At 42.9% G+C, this 8,176-nt stretch overlaps 1 long non-coding RNA gene across 1 annotated transcript; it reads left to right on the top strand.

Moving 5' to 3' along the window:
• Window positions 1-1,078: 1,078 nt before the first annotated feature.
• On the top strand, window positions 1,079-7,653 carry LOC311443749. Its single transcript, XR_014697446.1, has 3 exons — window positions 1,079-1,242; window positions 7,283-7,385; window positions 7,626-7,653. It is a non-coding gene; the product is annotated as an uncharacterized lncRNA (long non-coding RNA).
• Window positions 7,654-8,176: the final 523 nt, after the last annotated feature.

Genomic DNA, 8,176 nt, shown 5'->3' with positions numbered 1-8,176 from the left:
AGCTAACACATAATTATGTATGTGCCATGTAACATGTGGAACTCCTTGCCCCAAGAGGTCAGCAGGGTTTAGGCTGTGGGAGAAGTCAAAGAAAGACTGGGCATAGATTTAAGTCATGAATATGTTCTAAACTGCATGGGAAATTCCTCCAGAGTAGAGATATTTATGGCTGCATTTGAAGAAAAGTCACTATAGCTGACTGTGTAAGCTGAGGTGACAACGTATGTATTCCCCAGTGCCTTTGCTTTCAGATGTTTCCTTGTCACAGTACCAAAATTTGAATTCCACCATACAATAAGAAGGAATAAAGATATTACTGTGTTATTTACTTTTCTTAGTATAGCTTATAGTCTCTTGCCAGTTTTCTTCCTGTGCTGCTCACTTGAGCCTGAATGATCTCTTGTTCTTGTCAAGCAACCAGATTAGTTTTTACAGTTTTAGGTTATGCACCATTTAGGTAACACTATGGGATAGCTGTCTTCGACCTCAGAGATGATGCCATGTCAGATATTTTTAAGTCTCCCTCCTTGAAGAAACTGCACCTTATATATGTAGCCTATCACTGTATGGATGTTGTAGGTGAGCGCTGATGGCCATATGTAAGTAATTAACTGCTGACTATCTTTTTGTCTGCATTGGCCCTCCTGGTTCTCAATCCTGATTTTACACACACACACACAGGGACTCAGTTCATGGGGCAAAATCAACATGTACGTTTGGTTTTCCTCATGGCACATGGTTGGTGAGGTATAGGTGACCGTGCAGCTCCCCCTCCAGAAGAATTGCCTTGCTTCAGCTCTGCTGCTCAAGAAATTTGCTCTCCTGCAGCCCCTAACGTTTCCCTCTAGGAGTGTCCTTGGGAGAAGGGAGAGGGTTTTTTTTTTTTTTTTTTTTCCCCCTCCATCTTTTGGTGATGTTAAACTTTCCCTAATTTTCAATATTTAAGAACAAACAAAACAACAACAAAAGCACTTGGTGAAAGATGGATATAAGGTAGCCTTTCCCTATCTATCACATCCATCCCCCACAAAGCCGTGAACAGTTGCTATACGAGCACCCACGTGACAGAGGTTTCAGAAATATCAGTGACAGAGAATATTTGCAGATTTATTTTTTCAGTAATTGCAGCAGAAAATCCTTGGCTGTGTGACTTTCTCGTTCAGCTGCTTATCTACATGATCCCTGGAGTGGGAGAACTTGGACCACAAGGAGCGAGGCGTGTTGGCAGCCAGCCTCCAGGAGGTACCAATGGCAAAAGGGGGAAGTCCTGGGCATTTTGGTAAAGAGGGCAGGAGTTTTGAGGGTGGAGGGCTGAAAGCCAGAGAATCTGTATTGCTTTTGTGAGCAAGATAGAGGCATGAGAAACAATCTGATTTCATGGATTTCTAGCTCAGCTGAACTCCATTTTAATATCTGTAAAGAAATTCAAACCCAGATTAACCTCAATGAGACTCAGATTTCATTGTGAACATTTTTTACAGCTGTTCAGAGTTTTCTGGTGTTCCAAAGAACAATTAATTCTGGTATTAATAATTTGTTTCTTCAAAAGTATATCCATATGGCTATCAAGACAGTTTATATTTCCATAATTGAAATCATATATGACTGCTGCAGGATCCTTGAAAGGGTTTTGGAGATTTTGTTTTGTGTATTTTGTTTCCCTACTACATTACTTAGCCTTTATTTGTCAGTCTAAGTAGTTGCTGGTCATACTTTGTAGCTGGTGATACGACCCTGCTGCTGTGCTTTGTGAACGCACAATACGAGATGTCGCGATTCAGATCCTGCTTTGTGGTCCTACCTACTGGAGATGCCCCCTTTGAAAGGAGAGGAAATTGCTTTTGGATAACATCGCTATCCCGTCACAGCTGGTATTGGCTGGTGCAGATACGTGTTTACATTTTGCTTTGAAAATGTAAACACTAATTAAGCATTAATGTTAATGGGTCCTGGTTCTGGCAGGCTGGAGGCAGGGCGCTGCTTCTGGCACTGCCCTGGCTGCAGTCCATGTCACCCCACTCGCTATCTGTGTTTCCTGGCACAAAATAAGGATAATTATTTATCCCTTTCCAAAGAGGGAGGGAAAAGGACACCGGGGAGGGTCATGTAAGGACAAAATATTGTGTTGCTGTGAATAAAACTGAAACACCAGCCCCATGAAAGAGGTGGGAGCGGTCTGTTGTCCCCAGGTTCCCGAGCAGAGGGGCCAGGATGCGAGCCCTGAGCCCCTGGAGCGAGGCAGCGCTCAGAGAGAAAAAATCCTTTGCCTTTCCTGCTCTCGCTTCCTCCACCCAAACTCAGCTTTCCTGTGCAGTTACTGTGAAAAACTCTATAGAAGGCCATAGTGTGAGTATAAGAGGCATTGAGCAGTTTTTGGCATTGTGGAAGCAAACCAGCATCCAGTCCTGCTGCGGCGTAGCCAGTCCAGATTTCAGTTTTAATTTTCTCTATAAAAGACTTTGTTTTCTATGCGCCTAATGTGTTCCCTTTCCATGTAGCACCGCGGAGTGAAATGGTCACCGTGGTGCCGCCGCTGTTGTCTGGTCCTGGCATGGTTTTAGCCATGGCCGATTCAGGTCTGTGCTGGCAGATTTTACATTTTCCTTTGGATGGCTTCGGCACGCCTGCGAGAAGCGAACAGCAGCTATTCTAATTAGGCGAGCGTAATTTCTCACAAACGGGTCCTTTCCCTTTGTGAGCCCATAGATCTGCAAAAAAAGCATAAAAGAGCACTGATTGTCTCCTCCTTTCAGCCCTTCCACTGATGAGGAGTGTTGCTACACCTAATAAATTAAAGGACACAAAGTTAATGAATTTTTCATTCGAACTCACAGCTAGGTATGGATTAGCGAGGCTGACGTTACTGAAGAGCTCAGAATTAGGAAGGGTCTTACAGGGACGTTTTCCTCCTTACTGAAATCTTTTCATTCACCTTTTCAAGCATTATCTTGCTCTGTAGAAAGAGTTCTTTTCACAACATATAGCCTGTGGGGTCTGCTTTCTGTCCGCAGCATAAATGTGATCATTCATTTTGTTTGTCTAATGGATAAAAATAAAGGGCAACGTGAATGACATTCAGACAGCCCCTCTACTGAAAGAGAAGGGATTCAGATGATCTGGAGCAGTGCTCTGGAACAGACCTTCATTAAGCATAAATGGTCCCAGTTCCTGTAAGTTCCAGTTTACACCATTTACACCAGCAGAATATCTACTTTCCTCCCCCTTGAGGAGCGATGTGAGCTGCAGAAGGCTTGGGCTTAGATATAAAACTACAATCAATTAATTAAAAAATAATAATAATGTCCAAGGACCTATGCTATTTAGAATTATTTTCCTCAATTTCAAAGGATGGTGGCAGCTTTCCATGTGCAAACTGAGTTCTGTCTGAAGCTTCTGCTTCCCAACGTGGCTTCAGTGCGAACCAGCACATGCTGCTTCCCTACGAACAGCTGCATTCCGAACCATTTTGCATCCCTATTTTTGGGGTACAAATTATGTCCTTTGGTTTTAATACTTGCTCGCCTTTTGATGCTCTGTAATAGTTTCTTTAAAAGGGTGAATCAAAACAAAACAAAAGCATGGGATACACTATCTGATCTGACGAAATAACTAGCTTTAGTGGCGAGGGAGAAAGTTCCCTCTAGCAGACATGATGCCAAGGGGAATGCATTTCCTGCAGGCTGTTGGAGAAACACAGAAATTGCAGTACATGGGACAGAGGAGACTGATAAAGCCAAGGTTTGCTGTGTGCTTATCCTCTCAAAGGGCTGGGGAACTCGTGTTTCAGGCAGGAATTCGCTTTTACTCTCTGGCTTGTAATGCCCCTCGTGGCGTTACACAAATAAGAGCCTGAGGGCTTAAAAGATGCAATCCCCAACCCTCACTCTGCTTCCCATGGTCCCAGAGCAGAACTCCAGTAATTTGTACTAGAAACCTTCAAGTCCCCAAATTTGGGTGCAGAAATTAAATTAGGAAAGGATTAAAAAAAAAAAAAAAAAAGAAAAAGAAAAAATAAAGAAATCTAATTGTAAATTATGTATCAGAGATTAAGATTTCTGTGCTTGTAGATGTGGTTACCTTTTCATTTTAGATTTTTTTTTTCCTGATGTGAGAAGAAAGTTATTGCGATCTGTTGATAGGCATCAGCACATCAGCATGGGCTGGGAGTGATATTCCAGTGTGTGCTTCTCTTGTTAAAATATTTTCCAAGTGCTGCTGGTTTCCTCTTTTCCAAAGATGACTGCTCTTGCTGAGCATCCCTGTGGGTTTTTTTCTGATTTTTTTTTTTTTTAAATGAATATAACTTTGTGGATCAGACAGAATTTCAGTGTATACGTTTGTGTTATGGCACTCACTAATCTGCCTAGGCTGATTTGCAACTCAAATACTAAGAAAATATAATTATGAATGTACTTCTTAATGGAACCAAAACAGATTTCAGAGGATATATTCACAGACAGCCAACAGTTTTGCATCGTAAATGTGCTGTGTTTCTTCTTATTTTCTCTATTCATTATTACACTTGCAAACAATTCATTATTGATAATTAATATTAATTTCATACACTTAATTGACAGTATTACCAGGGGGTGAGTAGATCAGCTTCCCAGTATTAAATAATTTTTACCAATTTGTACTGCTCAGCTTGCTGCTTTGCTGATTTCCCAGTTGCTTCATCTCTTCTGCATCTACAGGCAGACACAGGGGGAATCAGAGCAGTTCAAAATCAATAGATCAGCAGCGAGAGCAAGAGAAATATGCGCGTTTGCTGTGTGACCATGCGTCTCCGACGGAAGAGCTCTGAGACTCGGAATATTTGATCACACATCCACGTGATCCATCTTGCCACTGGAACACCAGATGTTTGCACAATATATTGCTCAGATGCATTGCATAGATGTTAAGCACCGTTAAGAAAGTACAATTTTTGTCTAATCATAAGCTTGTCTGCTCAGTTCGGCAGCTCTTCGTTTTAGGACCCCGCTGTATTCTCTTTATTGCTTTGATTCATGCCAGTATATTTGCAGATTTGCTATGGGAACGCGTTACGTTAATGCTTTCAGCCTCGAAAAGGATGGCAAAAATTAATGGTCAGCCTGCATTTCTCTGTGGAAGGAGCTCAGAGACCCTAAAACATGTTTTCAGAAAAAAATATTTGTTCTATACAACTGAGCCCAAATACTCTCCTTTGAGCATAGGAAGGAGTGGTAATTTTGCTTGTTTTCAACAAACCATTTGGACAAACTCCGACTTTGGGATTTTATTTTCCCTTTTAAAATTCTCACTGCCCTCCCGCAACATCCCCTGCCCCAATTAAAGGTTTTCCTCACTTTTATTTCTTGTGGGGAGGCTGCCCTCTGGGAAACCTCCCACCTCGAGGGCTGTGGTGCTCCTGTTTTCCTCCCTCTCGGTCCCCTCTTCCTCCTCGCTGGGTTTGGCAGAGCCCAAGGCATTTCTGCTGCCCCAAAGGGCAATCGGGGCTTGTCATCACGGGGCTGGGCTGCCACCCACGGAGCCGCTGCACCGGGGAACCTGGCCTTAATTGGAAATTTCACGACATTTCAACACAGTAGGCAAACGCCGGGTGCGGGCCAAGAAATAACGTTGAATTCCTGCGACCGGGTTTACACGGCTGTGAAGTCTTGGGGGACTGACTTTCTCAGGACGTCTGGTTTTCATAAAGCACTCGTGACGTAAGGCTTGCGATGGCCCGTTTCGGCACGCGCCTTTCCTCGCACAGCCGCCTCATTCCATGCCCTCTGCTCCTGCATCTCGATACCTCAGTCCTTGCTGGGGCTGGCAGAGGGCTTAGCTTTAAATCAGGCATTTCTGTGTAAGTAATGCTAACCCTGCTGTTGTGCCGACACTATTTTTTTAATCCCCTGCCGTATAGAATACTTTATGCGCATAGTTTTTTAATACTCTATTATAAAACAAATAAAAAAGCGTTAGTGCTCCAGCAGAACGTAGAACAAATAGCAATGGCCTCATTATATTTGATGTCTTGTTTCTACTCCTTTCGTGTACTTGTAATAACTGCTACTTAAATGACCTGTTGTTTTCATTACCAATTATGAGATCAAAAGTGATTTTAAAATGGAAAAATAGTTCAATTTTCCTGAGCAATCTCTTTGAGGTAATACTAGGACATAATCCATTTACTGATTTTGCATGTTTTATTTTCATGGCTGCTTTTGAACAGAAACTACTTCAGGGAAGTTCATGCTTTGAGGAGCTCAGGAGAGCACGAGATATTTTTTTCAGTATTTTGCTTCCTGGATGATATCTTCATCATTTACAACTGGCAAAAAAAGACATTGTTTTTATTCTTTTCCCAGGAGAGTTTATGTGCAAATACAGCAATACACGGTGACAGAAGTTTTATAAGGTGTGGGATGAGACCTTAAGAGGTTGCTCGGATCGCCAGGTCCTTAGGCAGCATGACCCTACCATTCTGCGTGCTTCATCTTTAGGGAGGAGGTGTCGGGGTTGGATCCCGTTCAGTGAAACACTGTTTTTCAAGGTTTTACCATTTCTTAATGCACTCAAACTTTTCTTGTAAGTTCATTGACCACAATATACCTGTCCTTAAAGAATTCAGCAGGATCACCACTGTGAAAGCTGAACATTAGCGAGAGATTTACTAAGCATGATGCCCAGCAAGTAAAAAGTTGAATTCTAGAGGAAAGGACGCTTGCATTTGTATGATTTTTGTCTATGTATGGTTTCGATACACGGAGAGCTGGTATAAACTAGCATGATTGGGTTCATATTGGTGGTTGCCTTAAACAATACCACTACTTGGAGTTTTTCAAGACCCACAGCTTGGTGGGTAAACCCCTTCCCCTTCATCCTATATGTGGGTTCAGGGCACCACTGGGGTGGTTGTTATTTGTTCTGTAACACATCCAAATGTTGGTAAGCCTATTTGACTGAGGATTAGCAGTAGGTGTTCTTCATTTGTTTTCTCAGTCACCAGGCACACTGTGCAGTTTCTGAAGGGTTAGTTAAGCAGAATACTGCTTTCCCTTTTGGGGACCATCCTAAAAATGTCTTTGTGTAACTTATTGGCCAACTGTCTTTTCATTTGACAACCCCCTGTTGGTCTCTTTTGCCCTTTACTCTGCTGCTCTTCTACGCGTCCACAGTCCCCCACGGCTCGCTCTGCAGTTTGGTGTGGTTCCTTTCCTCCCAGCTTTGGTTATTTCAGACTTGAATTTGTTCACTGCTAGCTCACTCCCATTCTGACTGCACTTTTTCCACGTTTCCATCACCTTTCCAGGAACCGTCCATCACTGGGAAGTCTGCAGTCACCAAGGAGCACCAATCCAGCACTCTTGGTGCAACCAAGGACCCGGGACCTTATCACACAGAGTGAAATTAAGGTGTGATATATTTAGAACAGATACAAAGAAAAGAAAAAACAAACAAACAAACAAACAAACAAAAAACAACCACACATGTAGTGTGTAATTGGCTTGTAAACCCTGCTGTTGTGTAGAAGCAAAATGGATGTCCTGCAGTGGTCTGAGCAGGCTGTGGGGACAGGAGCGGTGTCCCTCCTCTGTGTCAGGAGTCTCCAAAAAGGTTGGGTTTTATTTTTATTTTTTTCTTCCACATTTTAGCTTAAAAACTCTGAGAGCAGAAGGAAACTTGAAGTCTCTGATTGGGTTTCTGCTGGAGCATGTGCATGTGGAGATGTAGATGTAGATGCCGGGTGAGATGGGTCACTGGGATGTTGTGCAGGACCATTTGTCGGTGGTGGCGTCGTCTGTGTCACGTTGGTGGCATCATCTGTGTCACGTTGGTGGTGTCATCTCTTCCTTTCTGGCTGCTTCAAAGGAGAGAATTAACACCGTGCTGTTGTTGTGGTCTCGTTACAAATTTTGCCTTGAGAATGGCTTCATGCTTTGCCATTTTCTGTTCTCGTTACAGTGTTTGTTATGAGAATGAGATATCATAATTTTAATGCCCAGTATAGCCTGTGAAAGACTATAAACATTTAATAGACTCATAAACATAGACTTTAACCTTTTCAATATTCGGCGGTCTGATTGGCCCCTGCTGCACTGCATCCCCACAGGTTACTGCTGCGAGCACGAGGGATGGCCACGGCGAGTGAATCAAGCAGCAGAAACCCCGGAAAGGTCAGAGCGGCGCAGTTTACTATTATCTT

This window comes from Aythya ferina (assembly GCF_964211825.1).
Source record: "Aythya ferina genome assembly, chromosome: 13".
NCBI classification, from domain to species: Eukaryota; Metazoa; Chordata; class Aves; order Anseriformes; family Anatidae; genus Aythya; species Aythya ferina.
The sequence above is the reverse complement of the archived record's forward strand: the minus strand, read 5'-3'. Positions and strand labels throughout refer to the sequence as shown.